We start from the raw sequence: 24,342 nt of genomic DNA, 5'->3' as shown, positions 1-24,342 counted from the left end.
TAGGCAGACTCCATCGGGAATGTGCCAGCCCGGTCTTGTCTTTGGGAAACCTGCCCCACGCCTGTAATTTCCACCGGCAGGACTTTTGCCTCATGCCTCTGGGCCCTCTAGTTAGTCATGCTGCTAGGGAGCGTCTGCCTGGTCACCTCAGCGTGTGCCTTCACGTCCCCCAGTTCGGTGAGAGAGCACCCCCAGGGCAGTGATGACCTCGTTTGTCTTACCCCCCCAAGAAATATTTGCTGAATGAATAATTTTATCAAGACTTTCATGGAGGAATTCTTGCCTTTGAGGAAGGTATGTGACTAAAGGGCCACAGGGCTCCTGCCTGGGACTACAAGATTCTATGAGGAGCGGTGATACTGAACTTGAAATTGACAAGATAGATGAATAACTGGCAAGACCCGGGCGCCCCTTAGGCTTTTGCAGCAGTTGGAGGGGGAGAAGCACCCTCTCCTGCTTTACCTCTGAGAGTGACACCAATGAGCAGCCTCGGGAGGCTTTTGGGGGAGAATAGGGGGCTATAGTAAGAATTACTCTGGGATGTAAAACGATCTGCCTCGTTTCTGTCTGTGAGCCGTCACACCGCTCCTTCCTAAACCTGCAAGAATGCTCTAGCCCCTTCTTCCTGTAGCTGCCCGTTACTCCCCCCTCCTTACTCTGTCTGGTGACACCATCCCCAGGAAGCTTTCGGGAAAGCACTTCCCCCTCTTTCCACCCCGCCAAGTTGGAGTTATTTAGCCTTTTCTGGGCTCCCGCCCATTGCTGGGGGGAGGGGAAGCAAATGGCTTGCCTCCCTCGAGGCATTTACCGCAGGGAACCTGGCTTTCCTTGTTTCTCTCTCCCTTTTAGCCCGCTTTCTTTCTCCTTGTTGAAGTCATGGACCAAGTCCCTGTGCGGCCTTTGCGCCTAACGCAGCACACACACACATACACACACACACCCCGCACCCCCCTACCCCACACCCCTTCGCTACGAGAGTGGATGCCGGAGAGAGGAGGACATCAATCAGCATCTTATAATCATAGAATTACGCGAGTCGTCTAGTGCAGTCCTCCCTTGGGTTCATTCAGTCTTTTCTTCTTGAAGCCCAAAGCACTTTTGCTGTTAATGATCTCAACATTCTGGGCAGGTAAAGTTGGGTTAGGTGGGTGCCGGTATCCTCCCGTTTACTGTAGTGGAAACTGACTCAAAGAAACGGGACGACAGGCTTCGGTGGGGCGGGGGCTGTAACGGGAATTCAGGGCTCAGGGCCAGTGCGGAATTTATTGTGTCTCCTTTTGGGAAGCGTGAAATTAAGTAATCGATTTATGAGCCCCAGGCGGGGATCCTTCAGCCCCCTAGAAGGATTGTGATGGGGTCTGGAGGATTAATGCACTAAGCTCTGGCAGCATTGACCCCTTGGCAACTTGGCCAGGTGCGGCCGGGTCCGCCGCCCTTGCCTTGACTGGATGACCAATGGGTTGCGGCCTCTTTAAGGCCACAGCGCCCCGCCTCCGGCTCGTCTCCGACCTCCTCCCACCTCCTCACCGCCACTCCGCCAGTTCCAGACTTTCCTCGACAATGAGGTCATCTCCCCGCTGTCCATTGGCTGCGCTGGGCCGTCAGTCACAGGAAGTCCCGCCGCCACGCTGGCCTCGCTGGTATCCCTCCCGTCCCCTCCCTCCTTTTAGTCCGTGGTTCCCGGCCTCCACGAGGCCTCAGATTGGTCAGCACTGCTGTCACTCCTCCAGCGGGCGTGGCGTGGAGGTGGGGCGGGAGGCGGGTGTGGTAGGAGGACCCGCAGCTTCCGTGCCTGAGAGGAGCCGGCCGAGGCCGTGTCTGTGGTGTCCCCGCGGCGGCAGCGGTGAGCGCGACCGTCCCATCCTTCCCACCCGCTCAGCTCCGCTCACTGCACGCCCTCCGCTCGCGCCGACTTATCCATAGCTCCGCGCTTCCCGGCTGGACGCTGAGCCTCGGGAGGAGAGACGCGCGGTTGAGAGCCGGAGCGGGGACCGCCGCGGAGCCCGGGCCGGGAGGAGAGCTAGGCGGTGAGTGAGAGCCCGGGCAGGGGACCCCTCCCCCACCGCAGCCCCGCCCCGAGCATCCTTTCTCCCGGCGACCCCGCCGCGCGCGCCCTCCGGGGGTCCGGCTGTGAGCCGGCCTCGCCCCTCGGCCCCTTCCTCACCGTCGCCCCGCTTCCCCAGGCCGGGGTCGTAGAGCCGGGACGGGCGGCATGGGGGCGCGGGCTGTCGGTGCACCTGTGCGCGGCCGGGCCGGGCCGCGGGGGTGTGGAGGCACGGAGGTTCCCGCCCCCGCGGCGTCCCGGGCGTTTCGTGACTGCAGGGACCAGGTGTCTGTCGGGCGCTTTCTCCTGAATCTTGTGTAGACCCTTAGGATCCATGTGCAGTTTCCAGGATTCCCAAGCAAGGAAGTCTCACCTGGACTTGTTGATGCCTGTGCGGCTCCCTGAATGCTGCCAGGTGTAAGGGATCTGGCAGATTTGAAACTTTCCCGTCCAACAAAATGTTTGCCAGGACACTTCTAGTATGTTCCCTAGCCTGGCGAGAATGCAGCAGCATCGATCCTCTGTAGTTGCTAGGGCTGGAGTTTTCGAGTCAGCCTCTCAAACCTGCTATGTGCCAGCTGTGTAATCTTGGACCTCAGTTTCCTCATCTGAAAATTGGGGGTAATAATAGTATCCATCATGGGGTCGTTGTAGGAGTTAAAATGTTTGACACTGCGCTTGCCCACCTTAGTAAAGGCCCAAGCAGTGTTTGTTTTTACAACATTGAGAACCGCGATAGACCAGCATGTGTGTGTAAGCACCAGCCCAGCTTGGCTTTGTCAGGGTTTCTGTTTTCTCTCTGTTAGGCAGCATAACTAAAGGGCAGTTTGGTGGACAGTTAACTGCTTACCAGCCTATGCTTGGCATGAAGTGTGTGTAGACAGGAATGTGAAATACGTCACTTGACTCTAGCAGTGAAATTACACCTAGCGTCCGGCATATTTACATACTTAAAAATCCATAAGATGTCTGAAATGCGCCCGCCCCCAAGTTGCCAGTTTTTGAGCTCTTTTCAGGGTCTTTTCCACCTGAAGCCAAGGTCTGAAGCAGAATCTCTATTTAAAATAAGTTAAATTTGCGTGTCTTACTTTGGAAGATCCCCCCAGACTCCACATTTCACTTATGCAGTTTTACTGTTGAAAAGCAGCCACCTCCCAGGGATGAGGTGACAGCCAGCTGGCCCACAGCCCTATGACTGTAGGGTGGGGAACCTTTGGCTGAAAGTTCCTAAGCTAAATTTTGCCTGGTGGTGTTCGCATTTTTCACAGCGAAGCAAAGGGCTTTATGATCCTCAGTTTCTTAATGAAATGTTTTAGAAAGAAGCAAACCATTACTGCTTTTTTCAAAAACACATGCATAGGAAAACCGGCTGTAGTATAGTTCCAGCATTTGCTGCAGTTCTTTGCCAGTAACTCTTAAGAAGAGCTCCTGTTTAAAAAGGCTTCCAAAAGCTACATCCATTAGGATACCATTTTTTATTTAGAAGGAAATCATGTGAGAGTATTCTGTATCGCATACGCCAAAAGTATTTATTGCAGACTTTCTGAGTCCTTAGTGCTATGTCGAGTGTTATGAGGAAGAGATTCAGAAGCTCAGAGGAGCATCTCGGCCCATAAAGGGCAAAAACACAAAGTTTGGTCACCCAGGAGGTAGTATGGATACTGCTGAAGTAGTGACTTCATTCATTCATTCAGTTTTTGTTTCATGCCTGTAACGTGCCAGGTGTTCTTCTAAAAGCTGAGGCTGTGAAATGAGTGAGGTGTATGTTCCCTCCTCACGAGGAACTCACAGTCTAGTGGGAGAGACGGAAAGTGACAGATGACTGTAACACACTGACGCAAACCCCAGGTGCAAACCCAGAACTATGTGGGAGAGTCGAGGGACCGTTTCCTTTGGACTTCAAGGAGAGGATGGCCTTTGAGCTGAATCTTTTTTTCATGAGATGAAAGAGAGGAAGATCATTCCAGAGAGGAATAACTAAACTTAAAAACTGACAACTGTTTGGACCATAAGTACAAGTCCTAGGTAAGGGGAAAGAAAACTGACTTTCTGCGATGCTCACTACGTGACAGGCATCAAGCTAGGCTTTTAATGCATTGCTTAATCCTCACAGTGATTCTGTGAGGTAGATTTTACTTCCACTTCAGGATATGGAAACTGAGGCTCAGGGTGTTAAAGAATTTGTCTAAGGTTACACAGTGAGTGACCGAGCCAGAACTGGAATTCCTAACTTAAAAGTGTAGTGAGCTTTTTTTTTTTCTTTTAACACTCTGTTTTGTTGTAGAAGTACTAAATAATACAATATACTTCAGTTAAAAACTGCTTTCTGTGAAACAAATTCATATTTGAGTTGCTTGGACTTGTATAATGAATATAGGCTATTTTTAAAAAAATCAAATGGTATTTATTTTACACTTATAAATGGGATATTTGCTAAAAATCATGACCCATGAAAACATTCAGTAAGAACAGAGAATACGGAGACAAGTTTAAGTGGGGGCACTTTAGGAAGTAAACAGGTGTGGACTTTTCTTGAGGCTGCAGCTTCAATATTTATTTAAATATAAAAGAAAAACATATGCAGATATACAGCAGATTAAATAGACACGATGAAAGGGGTGAAACAATTTTTGAATACTTAAATTTTACAAAGGGGAAACTAGAATTTTGAAGTCCTGTTAACAAAGATTGTTGTATTATATTTAGAGAGACCACTATGGCAAGGGCATATACTGGACTGTAAGCTCCATAAGGGCAAGGATGTTTCTTTGTTTTGTTGTCAGCTTCAAGAGCGGTTCTGGGACATAGCAGAAGCTCAGAAGTCTATTTCAGAAGGCCTTTGAGACAGAAAAGGGAGGACATTGATAGAGTACAGATAAAGTACTTTAGGCAAAGGGAATAGTTTGTTAACGGATACGTTTTGGAAGAAAAGGAACAGTGGACAAAGGGGAATAGTCTGCTGGCACAGTTCAACAAATATGGGCACTGTTTATTTCTAAGGCTTCAGGGAGCTCTGAGAATTAAGAAAACAGTCTATGCTCTTAAGGAGCTTCCAGTGTTAGAGAGTAAGTGTCTGCTATTAGCTGTCTACTGCTGTCAATTGCCATGTAACAGTTATCCCCAAAGATAGGGCTTAAGATGGCAGTAAACATTTATTACCTCTCACAGGTTCTGTGAGTTAGGAGTTCAGGAGCAGATGGGCTGAGTGGTTTCAGGCTCAGGGGATCTCCAGAGATTGCAGTAATATGTCAGCTGGGTTGCAGTCCTCCAAAGGCTTAATTGAGGCTGGCAGATCCTCCGTCAGGGAGGCTAATCAATATGGCTGGCAAGTTGATGCCAGCTGTGGGGGGAGGTCTCCGTTTCTCTCCACTTTGGCCCCTCCACAGAGCTACTTGCCTGCCCCCCTGGCATGGCCACTGGCTTCCCCCTGAGCGAGTAATCCAGTAGGCCACGCCGCATCGTCTTTTATGACTTGGCTTCAGTGTGTGACTACATACCATCCTTTCTCCAGCATTCTGCAGGCCACTCGTTGCAGGAAGCGACTACCCAGGGATGTAAACACCAGGAGGTGAGGGTCATTGGGGGTCAGCTTGGAGGCTGGCTGCCATAGTGGGAAGCATAGAAAAAGCTAAGTGTTGGAAGAAAGCATGGGGTGCTGGGTAGGGGAGGGAGAGAGGGAGAGGGGCGGGAGGACTCAGAGGAGGGAGCGATACCTTTGGGATGATGAGGGAACTGGGAAAGTTTTCATTGTTTGAATAGATAGTTGCAGGTGTTCATTGTGTGCCTCCCGCGTGCCTTCCCCGTGGTAGGCTCCGCTATGGAGATGGACACTGAATTAGGGCCACCTTTTTAAGTAGCCTAGACCAGCACTGACACTAAGGACAAATATTTGATCTTTATGTATAAGGTGAAGGTGGAGTCATTTTTCTGATGTTGAAGAAAACAGTCACTTATCAGAGAGATAGACAAGCAGTTACAGAGTGTGAGTAGTTAAGAGGAAAAATACTAGAGCCAGACCATCTGGGTTCGAGTCCTGGATCCACCGCTTGCCAGCTCTGTGTGTGGTACTGTGATACTTCTACTTTATCTTCTCAAGTGACTCACTAACTGAAAAACGGTGATAATAATGATACCTGCTGTATATTCTGCTCTGAGGATCGAAAACCTTAAGTATGCCAAGTCCCTGGAACACCTTTACACGCATCATCATCGTCCTGGTTATTTTTTGGCAGTGACACAGAACCGACATGAGTGAATGAGGTTGGAGGCAGAGATGAATGAGTATAAAGTGATGTATTCAGAAGGAGGCATTTAGATGTCAGTCACTGCTGCTTCAGCATCACTTTTTCCAGTTCAGATACCTACATCTTGATAGATTTTATTTCGCCGGTTAGAGTGAAAGCAGTGGTTTTATTAGTTGAACTCCACAGTTAAACAAGACCTCAGGAGGTACGCATTTTGCCCACTAACACATGTTGACTGGGATATTTTCGCAGAAACTAATGCCTGTGGCATTAATATGTCTCTGGTCAATAATGTGTTAAGGGTATCTCATACCCTTTTGTTGTCCCTCTAAATTCCTAGGCCCTTTGTCTGCAGAATGGATTTAGTCAGAAGTAGTTCTTAGTTTCACAGGCTTCAAGAGAGCTTAGAGGTGGATCTAGGCCCCAAAGTAAAAATACCTAGAATGAGAACTTTTGTGACTGAGTCACAGAAGAATCTGCAAAATTCTTAAAGTTATTAACTTATCACTTCTGTGAAGAGGAAAGATAAGTGAACTCCATGTCGCTAAAGATGTTGAAGCAGAAATTGGTCGACCTGCCAGGGTGCCTTAGTTAGTTGCTAGTGTTCATTTCTCAGTTGTGTATGACTCTTTGCAAGTCAATGGACTATAGCCTGTCAGGCTTCTCTGTCCATGGAATTCTCCAGGCAAGAAGACTGGAGTGGGTTGCCATGCCCTCTCCCTAGGGAACTTCCCTGACCCAGGGATTGAACCTGGGTCTCCTGCATTTGCAGGCAGATTCTTTACCATCTGAGCCACCAGGGTGCCTTCAGTTCAGTCCTTGGGTGGAGCCAGTTGCTTAAGTTGCCTTCAGTTCTGCGGTTCAGTGACTCAAGTCCAACTCGCATTGTTTAGTTGAAGGGAGGCTCTGAGAAATTAAATGATTTTGAAGTTCCACAACCGTAGTGGCTAAACTGGAGCAGTTCCTCACCCTTTGTTTAAGACAAGCTCACACAGCAATAACAAAAGGCCTACAGAATCCTAGGAAGACAGAGTTGTGAAAAAAAATTTCTTTCTTTTCTTCAGATACCGTATTTTTCCTTTTGTGGTATATTTGATTCATTGGCTTCTTTACTTTTGTTAGTAAGCATTAAGAAATCATCTTCTGTGTAAATGAGTACAAGTAATCAGTAATTTGGGTAGCTCATTTTAAAATCTGGAGTGTATCCTCTGTTTGTTACTGAATTTGAAAACAGGTGGGCTATTTTCAGGTTTTTGACCTCTGAAATTGTGAGAATTAAAGGTCAGTTTGGTTTTCTGAAAAATGTTTGTTTTGGTATCAAAATTAAAAGTGAAAGTGAAGTCGCTCAGTCGTGTCCGACTCTTTGTGATCCCATGGACTGTAGCCCACCAGGCTCCTCTGTCCATGGGATTTTCCAGGGAATAATACTGGAGTGGATTGCCGTTTCCTTCTCTGGTGGAATCTTCCCAACCCAGGGATCGAACCTGGGTCTCCTGCATTGTAGACAAACGCTTTATGGTCTGAGCCACCAAGGAAGTCAAAAGTATCCCGGGTATAATTTGGAAAAAAAAAATTCTAAACTTCCTATCCAGAGAGAGTAAAATAATTAGTGAGGTAACATGTCAAGTGTAAGGGCAGGAGCAGAGCTAGATACTAACAGTTATCAGTTGTGTAACCCTAGACGCACCACCTAACCTGTGACTCGCTTTCCTCATCTGTAAAATGGAGTTAATAATTCTTAACACATGAGGTTGTTATGAGTATGGAGAAATGTAAAGGTGAGTAACAGGACGTGTGCTTTATGAGTCATTGTGTTACCTCATTAATCCTCCCACCAGCTCTGTGAAATAAGTAACAGCACCATTTTGCAGATGACGGTACAGAAGCTTGGAGAGAGAAACTAAATTACCACAGTCAAGATTTGAACTCGGGTCTGTCTGTGAATTAAAGATGGTGACTCCCCCCCATTGTATGTTGTTGTTCAGTCGCCAAGTCCTGTGCCTCCAGTAAATGTTTGTTCCTTTTCACTTTCTTTTGCATAGTTAGTGAAAATGTCTATACAGTGAGAATTTTTTATGGTAGTAATCACAGTGTTATAGCTCTCAAAATGTTCTTTGGAATATTCCTCATATGCATTCAATATCTTACTGCCGTTCCTGAAATGGAAAGCTGTAATAGTGACTTCACTTAAGTTGCACAATAAATACTGACTAAATAAGGGCATACCATAATATCCAAATTTAAATTTTTTGGTCAGCGTTTCAGTATCTTTGTAACTGTAAATGGTGTAACTTATGCCAGAGTCTCTTAATCATGGTTAATTTGTACATATTTTCACTACCACAGAATTGACAGGAATGTGGAAATTTGCCCTCTCATACTTTAGGACAGGCCATATTGCATGTTGGTATTAGAATGGTGTTATCGTAGTCGAAACTGGCTTTATTGTTGATTTTCTATTTTATTAAATGATGGATATCTTTAAAGTCTTTTAAAATTTGCCACATATATGTTGTCTTGGCTTTTCTTTTTTTTTTTTTAAAGGTAGAGATGGGGAAAGAATTGAGAAATGAAGAGTTTGGGTTGTTTTCTTTCTTATTCTTGATACATGTTAACCAAAGTTTCCATTCAGGGACCATTACCTTCTTTAATTCTTACATACCGGTTTAATGCCCTGAGGTCATGCAGTGAAGGCAAAGATGTCCTGGTGTTTTAAATTATATTTTATGGATTCCGTGAATCATTTCGCATCATCTTGTTGATATTTCCTTTCTCTTCAGAATTTTTTTTTTTTTTCCTGGGCTGGGGGTGTTCGGGGTCTGTGGTCCTGGAATAGGAATAAAAGGAGCCAAGAGTATAATGAGATCATAGGCTAGTAATTTGAAATTAAATAAATTTAAAAATATTTCCTTTACTTAGTAGAAGTTCATAGGACGGTGTGGTTCATACGTGTGCTATCTGTCATGAGTCTTTGTATGCGTTGAATCAGTTATTTGTTTAATCATGTTCCTGACTCAGTCACTCTGGAGTGTAATTGACCTCCCCCTCGCCCCTCTTTTGGCTTCATCTGAAAGCTGATTCTGAAGGTGAATCTCGAAGAAACAGTATGCGTGGAAACTGGGTATGGCTTGTAGGATTTGGACAAGCTATTCATGACATTTTATTTTCAACGAGTTTAATAACCTGTTGGGTGCCTAAATAAAACTGAGTTAATTATAGTGTAACCTTTTGTTCTATTTGGAGAGTGTTAAGGGATTTTTGAATACCCTCCAAAATTCACCTTCATCAAGTGAGCTTAGAAAGCTCTTTCTAGAGCAGGGATTCCCAAAACTTTATTTGCATGACAGTTCCTCTTCCTTCTGGCCACTCTCTTTTTTTTTTTTTTTAAAGCCTAGTAGATTTTCCCTGCTGTTTGGAGATAGTGATGCGTGTTAGAGTTGAATGCACCTGTTCTCAACTGCGGCTCTACTGCTCATTGGCTTTGTGGTCTTGGGCAAGGGAATTAATCTTTCTCAATCTCTTGTTTCCTCGTAGGATAGATGTAAGGGGTAAATGAAGTTACGTGTAAAGCATTTAGCACATAATAGGCATTTAATTCTTGTCAGGTTTCATAGCACCCGGACTTTTTCTTTTGTAGCACAAGTCCCAATTGCAGCTGAGTTGGCGTGTAGTTGCTGTATGTTTCTCTTCTCGTAAACTTCACAAGGCTGTCTCTTCATGGCTCTGTTCCTGGCATGCAGCATAGTGATTGGCAGGGCCTATGATAAATGCTCAGGAAACGCTCGTTGAATGAATGAAAGTGAAGTGGTCACGTTTCTTCTGGTCAGTCAGGTCAGAGCTTTGGAGTCATCTTCTCTCTCTTTCCCACTTGACATTCACTCCATTGGCAAATCCTCTCAGCTTCTTCCGTATGCATGATCTGATCACTTCTTACCACCTCCCTAGTCTGAGCCATCTGTATTACTTTCCTGTGGCTGCTACAACAAATTACCAGAAACGTGGTGTCTTCAAAAGACACTGCATAATTATTTTCTCACAGCTCTGAAGGTCAGATGTCTAAAACCAGTTTCCCTGGGCTGAAATCACGGTGTCAGCCGCAGAGCCTTCTGGAAGTCTTGGAGTCTGCTCCTCACCTCTCCCAGCTTCTGGTGACTGCTGGCGTTCCTTGGCTTGCGGTGGCATCTCTTCAGTCTTCAGGGCCGGCATTTTCAAGCGTCTCTCTGCACTTCTTCTCCTCTGTTGTCCCATCTCTCCCTGCCCCATTTATAAATAAATTGCATTTAAGGCTCCCCCAGATAATCCAGGATAATTGCTCCATCATTGTGCAGTTATTTTATGTTTTTTTCCCTCAAGATCCTTGGCTGAATCACGGCTGCAAAGATCACCCTCCTTTTCTGACACGTAAGTTCCAGTGTTAGGATATGAAGGATGTGGATATCTCTTACGGTACCGTTTTCAGTCTACCGCATTCTGCCCTTTGAGCCTCAAAGATTCACATTTGTCTCACAAGCAAAATACATTCATCCCATTCGGACATAGCAGAGTCTCAACCCATTGCAGCATCAAGTCCAGAATCTCATCAAAATCTCATCATCTAAATCAGGTGGAGGTGAGACTCTGGGTGTGATCCATCTTGGGGAAGAATTTCTATCTGTGGGCCTGGGAAACTAGAAAACGAGTTATGTGTTCCCAGAATACAGTTGTGGGACATGCAAAATATGACTGTCATGGACATTCCCAAATCCAGAAAGGAGGAGATACAAGAAATAAGTGTGTCACTGGTCCCAGGCAGTTTCAGAATTCAGCAGAGAAAATTTCTCAGGTTGTAATGCCTGGAAGTAATCACCCTGCCCTCTGGGCCTGTGGCTCTGGCTCCTGGGCCCAAGTCTCAGTTCTTCGAGTTATCCTTACTTTTTCTTGAAGGGTAAGTAGCGCATGTTTTATTAGTAAATTGCCTGTAGAATTTTGGTAGTCTGACAGTCTTTCTTTTACTTTATTCTCTTTCTGCCCCTTTCAGGCCAGGCTGGCAGTGTTTCTGCTGATAAAACATTCTCAGAAACCTTTTGAGTCTCCTGTGTATATCTCAGGGATTCTTGTCTTTAGACAAGAAGGTCCTCCAATCTCATATTGCTTCCTAGCTTCTGCTTAGGTGGTTGGGTGAGGGGTCCCTGAGTCACATGTGTAATCTTTCAGCACTAATGAAAGGTTGTCCAGGCACACTCTTGGCTTTTCTCCGTAGCAGTGCTTTCTTAATTGAGTGTCTCCTAATTTTAGCATTTTTGTGATCTAGACAAGCTGAAAATTTCCCAAATCATCATGTCCTGGTTTCTTTTAACATTTTGCCCATCTGTTTGTCTTTCCTCTTGCCTTTTGCCATAAGCAACAAGAAAAAACCAGGTCTCACCTTCAGCTTGTTGCTTGAAAATCTCCTTAGCTAAATACTGAAGTTCATTGCTTATCCTTGATAAATATCCAACTTCTTTTCACGCAACTCCTGAGCAGAATTCACATAAGTTTTTTTTTTTTTTTGCCACTATCTAAAAAGGATTATTTTCCCTTCGGTTCTTAATAATGTTCCTCATTTTCTTCTGAGCTCTCACCAGAAGCACCTTTAATGTTTGTTTTTTACCAGCTTTCTGTTTATGATAACAAATGTATTCTCTTAAATGAGATAGACTTTATCTGTTGTGCTTCTCATTTCCTCCTGAGCTCTTACCAGGAGTGTTTTCGGCATCCATATTTCTGTGAACAATCTGTTTAAGACAATCTAGGCTCAGATGGAGAAGGCGATGGCACCCCACTCTAGTACTCTCACCCGGAAACCCATGGACGGAGGGGCCTAGTGGGCTGCAGTCCATGGGGTCGCTAAAAGTTGGACATGACTGAGCGACTTCACTTTCACTTTTCACTTTCATGCATTGGAGAAGGAAATGGCAACCCACTCCAGTGTTCTTGCCTGAAGAATTCCTGGGATGGAGGAGCCTGGTAGGCTGCTGTCTCTGGGGTCACACAGAGTTGGACACGACTGAGCGACTTAGCAGCAGCAGCAGCAGCAAGCTCTTTAAATTAGCTTCTCAGAATCTTTGCAGCTTCCATGTAGTATTCAGTTTCAAAGTCCCATTCCATATTTTAAAGAGTTTGTTATAGCAGCACCCTACTTCAAGATACCAAAGTCTGTATCAGTCATTGTTCAACCAGAGAAACAGAACCAGTAGGAGATTAAGGGATTTATTGTAAGGATTTATTCCTTACGTGGTTGTGGTGGCTGGCTAGGCGACTGGAACATTCATAGGCTAGACTGTCAAGGAGGACAGATTGGAACTTTCAGCAGAAACTGAAGTTGGTATCCACAGGTGAAATTTCTCCTTCTGAGAAACCTGCTCTTAAGGCCTTTTACCTGATAGATTCAGGCCCACCTGGATCATCTAGAATAATCTCCTTTCCTTAAAGTCAACTGATTATGAATGTTAATCACATTTGCAAAATACCTTCAAAAGCAACACTTAGATTGGTGTTTGAATAACTGGGGACCTTAGCCTAACCAAGCAGACACATTTTTAGACCGTCATGTATAAAAAGGCCACTTCACTCCCAAAGCCCAGGCATTCCCGATTTCCCTTACCCAGCTTCACTTGCTCCGCAGAACTGTTCACCCCGCGGCGTCTGTTGTCTGTCTCCTGCCACTAGAGATAGTCTCTACAAGGGCAGCTACTTTGTTTTGTTTATTGTTGTTTCCTAAGTGCCATCAGTACTTGGCATGTAGTAGGTGCTTCATAAATATTTTTTGAATGAAAAAGTGAAGGAATGGATATCTTCATTTATATTTTCCCTCTCATGGCATTTAACATAGTTGATCACTTTCTTTCTTGAACCATTTTCTATTCCTGCTATGACATTATCCGGGCTTCCCTGGTGGCTCAGCGGTAAAGAATGTACGCCTGCCAGTGCAGGAGACCCTGGTTTGATCCCTGGGTGGTTAAGATCCCCTGGAGAAGGAAATGGCCACCTACTCCAGTATTCTTACCTGGGAAAGCCCATGGACATAGGCGCCTGGGGGGCTACTAGTTCTTCACCTAATACCTTATCCCTTCTTTCTACCTCTCCTGCAATAGTTTCTCAGCCTCTTGCTAGCTCTCCTTCACCCTGACCCGAGTGTGGGATTTTCTCAGGACTCTGGCTCAAACCCTCAAACCTCTTACTCTCACCATAAGAGATCTTATCTAGTTCCATAGCTTGAAATACCAGCTATATGCTGATGATTCCCAACTGTGTCTATCTTTTCTAATACAAATCACTTTGCCACTTCTACTGGGATGTCTCATAGACATCTCAGATTTACATTTCAAACTAAACTTTTAACCTTCGTTTACTCTTGTTAGAGTTGTTCCTCCTCCAGGGTTCTCCATTTCTGTGAATGGTGCTTCTGTCTACATAAGTGTCATAAGCCAGAATTCAGAAGGGTCATCTCTGACATACTCTTGTATCCTTTCATCCATCCCATCATCAATTTCTATTAATAATCACTCTATAAATATTATTTGTCAGCTTCTCATTTCTTCTACTGAAGCCACTCTAGTCTAAGCCATGCCCTTTCCAGGACCACTTCAATAAATTCTTGGCTAATTTTCCTGCTTATTTCCTTCCCTCTAACCATAATCATTTCTCCACACCGAAGCCCAAGTTTCAAATACAGGTTTAATCATATCACCAGTCCTTGTTCCCTAGCCTTTCTCTGTCTATAGGTTCCAAGCAGATAGCTTATATGAATGGAATCGGATAGGTCAGAGGTTTCATACGGAACGGTAGGAACTACTGCAGTCGGAGAGAAGACCGAGCCCTGTCTAGAGAGGGCAGCCAGTACTCAGTGTTGATTTATTGTTGGGATTTGGGAAATATAGATCCAGAGTTGTTGATCTTCTCATTTTTTTCCCAGGGGAGCCAGAAGTCTGGGTTTTTTTTTAATTGTGAATTTTCTCTGTATTAAAATGTTGACAACCAGTTTGAATTGAAAATTTTTCTGTACTTAGGAATACATTTAATGAAAAATATAAAAAAACTTTTACATTGAAAATCACAAAACATGGCTGAGAAAAATTAAAGAAGACCCAGATAAGTGGAGATGTACTATGTTAATGGTTTGAAAGACCCAGTGTTGTTAAACAGTCCAGTAGTCCCAAAATAATCTATTAAGATGCAATGTGTTTACAGACTAAATTCCTGAAGTCTTCTTTTCTTGGGGTGTGTGTGGAAATTGACATGCTGAATCTAAAATACGTGAAACTGTGAAAAATTTACAGTAGCCAAACTATTTAGAAGTGGGAGAATAAACTTAGAGGACTTAAATTACCTGATTTTAGGACTTACTGTATAACTAGAGTAATCAAGACACTGCTGCTGCTGCTAAGTCGCTTCAGTCGTGTCCGACTCTGTACGACCCCATAGACGGTAGCCCACCAGGCTCCCCCGTCCCTGGGATTCTCCAGGGAAGAACACTGGAGTGGGTTGCCATTTCCTTCTCCAATGCATGAAAATGAGAAGTGAAAGTGAAGTCGCTCAGTCGTGTCTGACTCTTAGCAACCCCATGGACTGCAGCCCAGCAGGCCCCTCTGTCCGTGGGATTTTCCAGGCAAGAGTACTGGAGTGGGGCGCCATTGCCTTCTCCGAATCAAGACGCTGTGGTATTGTTATTAAAAAACATGTTGATCGTTGACCACAATAGAATCTTGAAAGGGACATATATGATCAGTTGATTTTTCAGCAAAGGCCAAAACATAATTCAGCAGGGAAAGGATAGTCTTGTCAACAAATGTTGCTAGAACAGTTGGATGGATATTTGTACGTAAAGAAATGTCTTAATCCCTATCTGACACTATGCAGAAGGATTAATTTGAAGTGACTCATAAACCTAAATATACAAACTGAAGCCATAAAATGTATAGGCAAAATTATAAGAGAAGATCTTTGTGGCCTTGAAAAAAGCAAAGATTGTTTTAGGACCCAGAAAGCTCTAACCAACCATAGAAGAAGAAAACTGGTAAGTCAGACCTTTATCAAAAGTAAAAGTTTCTGTTCTACAAAATACGTTGTAAGAAAATGAAAAGGTAAATCACAGACTGGAAGGAAATATTACAGACACACACACCTGTGACTTAAGTCCAGAATATATAAAACATGTTAAAATTCAGTAATGTAACAAATGGCCCAGTTAAAAATGAGCAGAAGTTTGAATAGACCCTTCACAGAAGAAAATATACTTGAATGTCTGAAAGCATATGAATAGGTGCCCAACATCATTAGTTACCGGGGGGAAAGAAAACACAGTGAGATACCACTTCATACCCACAAGGATAGCTAAAATAAAAAAAAAAAATTCCAAGTATTGGTGAGGATTTGAAAAGCTAGAGTCAATATATGTTGCTGGTGGGAGCGTGAAATGGTACAACCACTTTGGAAAACAACTGGTCAGTTTCTCCTAAAGTTAAACACGTACTTACCATGCAACCCAGCCACCCTGCACTTTGGTGTTTATTAAAGGGAAATGAAACCATATTCACAGAAAGACACATTAATTTTCATAGTACCTAATAGCCAAAAAACTGGAAACAGTCCAAATGCCATCATCAGAAGGTCAATAGATAAACCAATAGATAAAACAGTGGATTATCGGTTTATGCAACAGTGTGAATGAATCTCAAAAACATGTTGAGTGAAAGTAAAAGATGAAAGAGAACTTACTGTATGGTTTCATTTATATTGAAGTTTTAGAATAGGTGACGCTAATTTACACTAAGGAAAATGAGGCCAGTGGCTGGCCTGGTGATGAGTTTGGCACTGACTGCAGAATGGCATGAGGGGCGATGGGAATGGTTTTTCTTGCTCAGGCGTGGTGACAGCACACTAGTCTACATCTGTCAGAACTCACTGACCTTCTTGGAAACGCACACTTCACATGTGTGCATTGCATTGTGAGTAAATTACGCCTCAGCGTTTGTTTAAAATATCCTGCACAGGTCAACACTCTGGACTAGACAAAAGTTGTTTGCCTGCCAAATTTGGTTGAGGTCAGCCAGTTTCTAACAGCTGATCTATACCCCCACCCACACGTACACTGCAGGAGTGCCTGGCCTGTAGGAGGCCTTCAGATTTCTGTTTAATGAGTTGCAGCTCTGTTATAAGAAGATATCCCATCCTCATCCTCCTGCAGTTTCTGACTCCAGTCATTATTATGAAGTTAAGTGGCCTCTCCTGGCCAAAGAACCTTGAAGACAGATCATATGTATATGTATATGTATATGTGTATATATGAAAACGACGTTTGGCACAAAAGCAGAGACTGGATAAGCTCTTCTTGCTTAGAATCTGTTTCAGCTTCTGTTTCTTTGTCTTGAGCATTTACGCTCTGCTTGCAGTGCAGAAGATGCAGGTTTGATCCCTGGGTCGGGAAGATCCCCTGGAGAAGGAAATGGCAACCCACTCCAGTATTCTTGCCTGGGAAATCCCGTGGACAGAGGAGCGTGGCAGGCTACAGTCCATGGGGTTGCAAAAAAGTCGGACACGACTTAGTGACTAAACAACAAAGCAGAATTATTACATGTTTTTTCAACCAGAACTTTAAAAAGCAGTAGTTATCATTCTGTTCTGATAATTGGTACCTTCCTTTGATAGTGCTGCTCTGAATTTTCTGAGTAACTTCCTCCCCTTCCCTAAACTATGTCCTTAGCCATTTTAAAAGTTAGCCTGAGGCTTAACTTTACAGAAAAACTTTCCTTGATCAGTACAACCTCAAACTTGTTTTCAGACTCTCCTCTCCCTGTAGTACCCTCTTATTACTTCTCTTTCTTTTTTTTTGGCCAAGTCACGAGGTGTGCAGGATATTAGTTCCCTGACCAGGGATCGAACCCATGCCCCCTGTGCCGAGTCCTACCTCTGGACTTCCAGGGAATTTCACATTTCTCTCTGTCTTTTTTTGTTACTTAACATCTCTTTTTCATCAAGACCTTTTCTTCCTGTTGACATTGTAGTTCACTGAGAGTGGGGAGGGGTAGCTGTACTATTTTCTCTGTGTATCTCAGATCTGTACCAAGTGAGTTTAATAACTAAAACAAAGAATATTGACGGTACATTCTACTGTGAAGGTAAATAATGTGCAACTCAAAGCCACTTCTAATGGTTAGAAGTACAGTACTTTAGATAACTGGACCTAGGTCTTTTCTCCACCTTTTCTTGGCATAAGCCCCTGGAAAGGAAGCCAGGGAGATTAAGAGTTGCCTCTATCTGATAATAGCCCAGAAACTTAAGAGGAGGCAGTTCCCACAGCAGCAATCTGAGTCCAGTAAGAGAGCTTAATGAACTGCCTGTACCTGTACAATTATAAGAGTTTGTCTCTGTGCTAAGATATCAGAGGAACTGATGAAAAGAAAGTTAATAGGAATATGAGAATGAGGAAAAAAGAAGTGGGGATTGAAATTGCATAGTGTGTAATCCTGATAGTTCCAGTTCTAGTTCAGTCGCTCAGTCATGTCCGACTCTTGGCGCCCCATGAACCAAACCACACCAGGCCTCCCTGTCCATCACCAACTCCAAGAGTTCCCTCAAACACATGTCCATTGAGTCAGTGATGCCATCCAACCATCTCATCCTCTCTCATCCCCTTCTCCTCCTGCCCTCAATCTTTCCCAGCATCAGGGTCTTTTCCAATGAGTCAGCTCTTCGCATCAGGTGACCAAAGTATTGGAGTTTCAGCTTCAGCATCAGTCCTTCCAATGAATATTCAGGACCGATTTCCTTTAGGATGGACTGGTTGGATCTCCTTGCATCCAAGGGACTTTCAAGAGTCTCCTCCAACACCACAGTTCAAAAGCATCAGTTCTTCGGCACTCAGCTTTCTTTATAGTCCAACTCTCACATCCATACATGACCACTGGAAAAACCATAGCCTTGATTAAACGGACCTTTGTTGACAAAGTAATGTCTCTGCTTTTCAGTATGCTGTCTAGGTTGGTCATAACTTTCCTTCCAAGGAGTAAGCGTCTTTTAATTTCATGGCTGCAATCACCATCTGCAGTGATTTTGGAGCCCAGAAAAATAAAGTCTGACACTCTTTCCGCTGTTTCCCCATCCATTTGCCATGAAGTGATGGGACCAGATGCCATGATCTTTGTTTTCTGAATGTTGAGCTTTAAGTCAACTTTTTTACTCTCCTCCTTCACTTTTATCAAGAGGCTTTTTAGTTCCTCTTCACTTTCTGCCATAAGGGTGGTGTCACCTGCATATCTGAGGTTATTAATATTTCTCCCAGCAATCTTGACTCCAGCTTGTGTTTCTTCCAGCCCAGCGTTTCTCATGATGTACTCTGCATATAAGTTAAAAAAGCAGGGTGACAATATGCAGCCTTGACGTACTCCTTTTTCCTATTTGGAACCAGTCTGTTGTTCCATGTCCAGTTCTGCTTCCTGACCTGCATACAGGTTTCTCAAGAGGCAGGTCAGGTAGTCGGATATTCCCATCTCTTTCAGAATTTTCCACAGTTTGTTGTGATCCACGCAGTCAAAGGCTTTGGCACAGTCAATGAAGCAGAAATAGATGTTTTTCTGGAACTCTCTTGCTTTTTCCATGATCCAGCGGATGTTGGCAATTTGATCTCTGATTCCTCTGCTTTTTCTAAATCGAGCTTGAACATCTGGAAGTTCACGGTTCACGTATTGCTGAAGCCTGGCTTGGAGAATTTTAAGCATTACTTTACTAGCGTGTGAGATGAGTGCAATTCTGCGGTGGTTTGAGCATTCTTTGGCACTGCCTTTCTTTGGGATTGGAATGAAAACTGACCTTTTCCAGTCCTGTGGCCACTGCTGAGTTTTCCAAATTTCCTGGCATATTGACTGCAGCACTTTTACAACATATCTTTCAGGATTTGAAATAGCTCAACTGGAATTCCATCACCTCCACTAGCTTTGTTCATAGTGATGCTTCCTAAGGCCCACTTTACTTCACATTCCAGGATGTCTGGCTCTAGGTGAGTGATCACGCCATCGTGATTATCCGGGTCGTGCAGATCTTTTTTATACAGTTCTTCTGTGTATTCTTGCCACCTCTTCTTAATATCTTCTGCTTCTGTTAGGTCCATACCATTTCTGTCCTTTATTGAGCCCATCCTTGCATGAAATGTTCCCTTGGTGTCTAATTTTCTTGAAGAGATCTTTAGTCTTTCCCATTCTATTATTTTCCTCTATTTCTTTGCATTGATGCTGAGGAAGGCTTTCTTATCTCTGCTTGCTATTCTTTGGAACTCTGTATTCAAATGGATATGTCTTTCCTTTTCTCCTTTGCTTTTCTCTTCCCTTCTTTTCACAGCTATTTGTAAGGCCTCCTCAGACAGCCATTTTGCCTTTTTGCATTTCTTGGGGATGGTCCTGATCCCTGTCTCCTGTACAATGTCATGAACCTCTGTCCATAGATCATCAGGCTCTCTATCTATCAGATCTAGTCGCTTAAATCAATTTCTCACTTCCACTGTACAGTCATAAGGGATTTGATTTAGGTCATACCTGAATGGTCTAGTGGTTTTCTCCACTTTCTTCAATTTAAAGGTGAATTTGGCAATAAGGAGTTCATGATCTGAGCCACAGCTCCTGGTCTTGTTTTTGTTGACTGAATAGAGCTTCTCCATCTTTGACTGCAAAGAATATAATCAATCTCATTTCAGTGTCTCAGTTCAGTTCAGTCGCTCAGTCGTGTCTGACTCTTTGCGACCCCATGAATCGCAGCACACCAGGCCTCCCTGTCCATCACCAACTCCCGGAGTTCACTCAGACTCATGTCTATCGAGTCAGTGATGCCATCCAGCCATCTCATCCTCTGTCGTCCCCTTCTCCTCCTGCCCCCAATCCCTCCCAGCATCAGAGTCTTTTCCAATGAGTCAACTCTTCGCATCAGGTGGCCAAAGTATTGGAGCTTCAGCTTCAGCATCATTCCTTCCAAAGAAATCCCAGGGCTAATCTTCAGAATGGACTGGTTGGATCTCCTTGCAGTCCAAGGGACTCTGAAGAGTCTTCTCCAACACCACAGTTCAAAAGCATCAATTCTTCGGCGCTCAGCCTTCTTCACAGTCTAACTCTCACATCCATACATGACCACAGGAAAAACCATAGCCTTGACTAGATGGACCTTAGTCGGCAAAGTAATGTCTCTGCTTTTGAATATACTATCTAGGTTGGTCCATGTGTAGAGTTTTCTCTTGTGTTGTTGGGAGAGGGTGTTTGCTATGACCAGTGTATTCTCTTGGCAAAACTCTATTAGCCTTTGCCCTGCTTCATTTTGTACTCCGAGGCCAAATTTGCCTGTTACTCCAGGTGTTTCTTGACTTCCTGCTTTTGCATTCCAGTCTCCTATAATGAAAAGGACATCTTTTTTGGGTGTTAGTTCTAGAAGGTCTTGTAGGTCTTCATAGAACTTCAGCTTCTTCAGCATTGCTGGTTGGGGCATAGACTTGGATTATCATGATATTGAATGGTTTGCCTTGGAAATGAACAGAGATCATTCTGTTGTTTTTGAGGTTGCATCCAAGTACTGCATTTCAGACTCTTTTGTTAACTGTGATGCCTACTTCATTTCTTCTAAGGGATTCCTGCCCATAGTAGTAGATATAATGGTCATCTGAGTTAAATTCCCTCATTCCAGTCCATCTTAGTTTGCTGATTCCTAGAATGTTGATGTTCACTCTTGCCGTCTCCTGTTTGACTACTTCCAATTTGCCTTGATTCATGGACCTGACATTCCAAGTTCCTGTGCAATATTGCTCTTTACAGCATCGAACCTTGCTTCTGTCATCAGTCCCATCCACAACTGGGTGGTGTTTTTGCTTTGGCTTCATCCCTTCATTCCTTCTCGAGTTATTTCTTTACTGATTTCCAGTAGCATATTGGGCACTTACCGACCTGGGGAGATCATCTTTCAGTGTCCTATCTTTTTGCCTTTTCATACTGTTCATGGGGTTCTCAAGGCAAGAGTACTGAAGTGGTTTGCCCTTCCCTTCTCCAGTGGACCACATTCTGTCAGACCTCTCTACCATTTTAATTTGGAAAGATCTGTTATGCTTGTTTTCTGCGTATGCCTGTGCTAGAATTAGTGTCATGCTAAAGAAAGAGGACAGTGGTTTATCTGCTTTTCAGAATATATTGTTTCAAATCCCTATTATGTTTTAAGGACTCAGAATCTTGTTTAGTTACTTCACTATCTAAGATTAAATTTACTTTCTTTGTAGATTCCCACCAACAGTTCACAAGCGTTCCAGTTTATCTACATCCTTACCAATGCTTGTTATTTTCTGTTTTTTTTTTTTTAGTAGATATCCTAATGGCGTCTCTGAGATGGTAGTCTTTTTACATATTTAGTGTTTTCATATATGATTGGTGGCATAATGTTGCCTCTGTAGTTATTATCACATTACTGTTCTTCCATAGCGCTTATCAGTCATACGTGCAGTGCTTTATTTTTTTGTTTTTTAGTTGTTACCATAAGCGCAGGGACCTTGTCTGTCTGCATCACTAGTATCTCTAGGACTGAGACAGAACTTGATCCCTTAGAGTTGCTTAGCAAGTATTTGATGAATGAATGAATGGAAAGTAGAGAGGCATAGTATAGTGGTTGAAACCAAAGACTTTGGCATCAGACAGACTTGGGTTTGAATCCTGGTTTCCTTATTTATAAAATGGTTTGATAGTGCCTTCCTCATAGGATTGTGGTGAGATTAAATGAGATCACATATGTGAAACCTTTAGTGCTGCCCCTGGGACATTGTAATTATCTGATAAGTGGCAGCTTTTATTAGTAGAGAGAGGTCAGCTGGCCAGCAGGGCATCAGTAGGCTTGGGACTTTAAAAAAAAACACCTCATTTTGTCACTAATTAGCTGTGTAATATTGAACAAGTTTTCTAACATCTTTGAATTTTTTCCCTCTGTAAGAGCATTAAGGTAGATGACCCCTAAAAAGCCCTTCTGTGATTTCATTTGATCCTTACATTTATCATGATGTTCATTCCAGCAGTCGTTACCATTTCACACTGTCTCAACTTCAATTAGGGTAGGAGGTTGTTAATCTCGGTCTGAATCTCAGAAGCATCTAAATGATAGAATTAATTTCAAAGAATGTTTTATAGAGAAGATCATCCCATTTCAAAAGTTAAACCATTAAAATAGTTGAAGACGCATTTGCCCCTGCATGAGGTGTTTAGTAAGGATCTAATACACCAGGTTGCTTGTGAGCACTCCGGGATCACAGACATGGAGGAATGCAGATCGTAATGTAGATTGCAGTGACAGTTGGGTGGTTTTGATGGGTTGTGTTGCACTCGACTCTTAGACCTGCGTTAAAGATACCTTTTTGTCCATTGCTCTGCTGCTGACTGATGGAATAAATAAAATCATTTTTAAGAGAAGGCTTTTGACTTGTAGCTCAGTCGGTAAAGAATCTGCCTGCACTGCAGGAGACCCGGGTTTGATCCCTGGGTTGGGAAGATCCCCTGGAGAAGGAAATGGCAACCCACTCCAGTATCCTTGCCTAGAAAATCTCATGGACAGAAGAGCCTGGTGGGCTGCAGTCCATGGGGTCGCAAAGAGTCGGACACGACTGAGCGACTAACGCTAACTTTGACTTCTGAAATGTTGCTGGCTGTGTCCCTGTTTTTCTTAGCAAATATGGGCCCAGATATTTAAACTCAGTCTGGCTGGATTTGAGAGGAAGAGAATTTCATTAGTTTTCCCAACTAAGTAAGATGGTATGACTCCATCCAGCAGTTTTGTTTGTTTGTTTGTTTTTTTGTACAAATGCTTCAGAGCAGAGAACGGAAGAAGCTTGTTTTCCGTCGAGCGTTTTATGCTAGCCGCTGTTTGGTGCTTTCACGTGTGCTCTCATTCCGTTTGTTGATGGAATAGTGTTGCTCAGTGTCACCACCCTAATCACTTATAGGCAGTCCGGCAATGGTCCTTTTTTGTGAGCCCCTATAAGCTTTTCTTAGGGAGTCACTGCTGCTAACCCCAAGAAAGTATCAGTATATACTGCCTTCAAGGAGAAGCTCTTTTGGTTTCATTAAAGACAAATAACCTGGATAACTTTTGCCATCAAACTCCCTGGTCTCCTCAGAGGTGGTTTCTGGTGGTCTGCAAGTAGGAATCCTAAACACTTTCCTCGCTGAAGAAATAGTACAGTTGGTGATTAGACCCCCAGGTGAAACACACACACGTATGTGTAAACTTCCTTATCTGTTAGTACATCAGTCATGTGGAAGACGTTCTGTGATTTAGATCTCTACTTAAACATTTGTTTAATGTAGGGGCCATGGAAGCCACTTAATAGCTGTGTGACCCTGAGCTACTACCACTTTCTTTGGGCCTGTGTCCTCGTCAGTTAGAGGGGGATAGAATTCTCTTGTAGGAATGATGTCAAGAGGAGTGACGTACCATAGGTGAAGCCCCACAGATGTCGCTGCTGTCCATTGCTCCTCTTTCCATTCTCTTTTTGAAATAACAGTAAAATCTCTTTGAGCATAACTTGGTTTGTTAATGCCTTTGTCAAAGTTGCTTATTCACATGTCATAGGGCTTGACAGTGAAATTTATTTTTCTTTCCTTATCAATTACAATGCTATTAGAAGTTTATTCTGGTTCAGACTTTGGAATGAGGAAAGTTTCTTAAAAGCAGAATTAAGTGAGTTTGCTTTAGACATCCTTCTGAGATTTAGCCAACTTGGACAGAATTAGAATTGCGTTCATAGTGGAGTTCCCACCTGGAACATAGTTGGCAATAAGAAAGGTTGTGCAATCACATGCCTTATCAGATGTTCAGTAAGTTTATTGTTGCCTGAAAAACTGGAGGAAGTTCCCTCCTTTCTTTTCCATCAAGAAGCTGATTGTGGATTAGGAGATGAGTAAATGAAAATGAATCTGACTTTGGCAATTGGAGAATGAGAAAAATGCTAACCCCGGGCATCTAGGCTTGTTTCAGCTTCCCAGGGAGCTCCTCTGAGGTCTTGACCTATGGGTAGTAAGTGCGCAAAACAAA

General features: G+C 43.6%; 1 protein-coding gene across 2 annotated transcripts in view; it reads left to right on the top strand.

Moving 5' to 3' along the window:
- Positions 1–1,742: 1,742 nt before the first annotated feature.
- Positions 1,743–24,342, top strand: part of MRTFA (myocardin related transcription factor A) — a 202,637-nt gene continuing 180,037 nt past the window's right edge. Inside the window, exon 1 of one of the 2 annotated variants that reach the window (XM_069586063.1) lies at positions 1,743–2,027. The gene's annotated coding sequence lies outside the window, so the exon portion shown is untranslated. The remainder of the gene's footprint in view (positions 2,028–24,342) is intronic. The other variant, XM_069586064.1, reaches the window with a different exon arrangement.

This window comes from Ovis canadensis, chromosome 3 (genome assembly GCF_042477335.2).
Source record: "Ovis canadensis isolate MfBH-ARS-UI-01 breed Bighorn chromosome 3, ARS-UI_OviCan_v2, whole genome shotgun sequence".
Taxonomy (NCBI): Eukaryota; Metazoa; Chordata; class Mammalia; order Artiodactyla; family Bovidae; genus Ovis; species Ovis canadensis.
The sequence above is the reverse complement of the archived record's forward strand: the minus strand, read 5'-3'. Positions and strand labels throughout refer to the sequence as shown.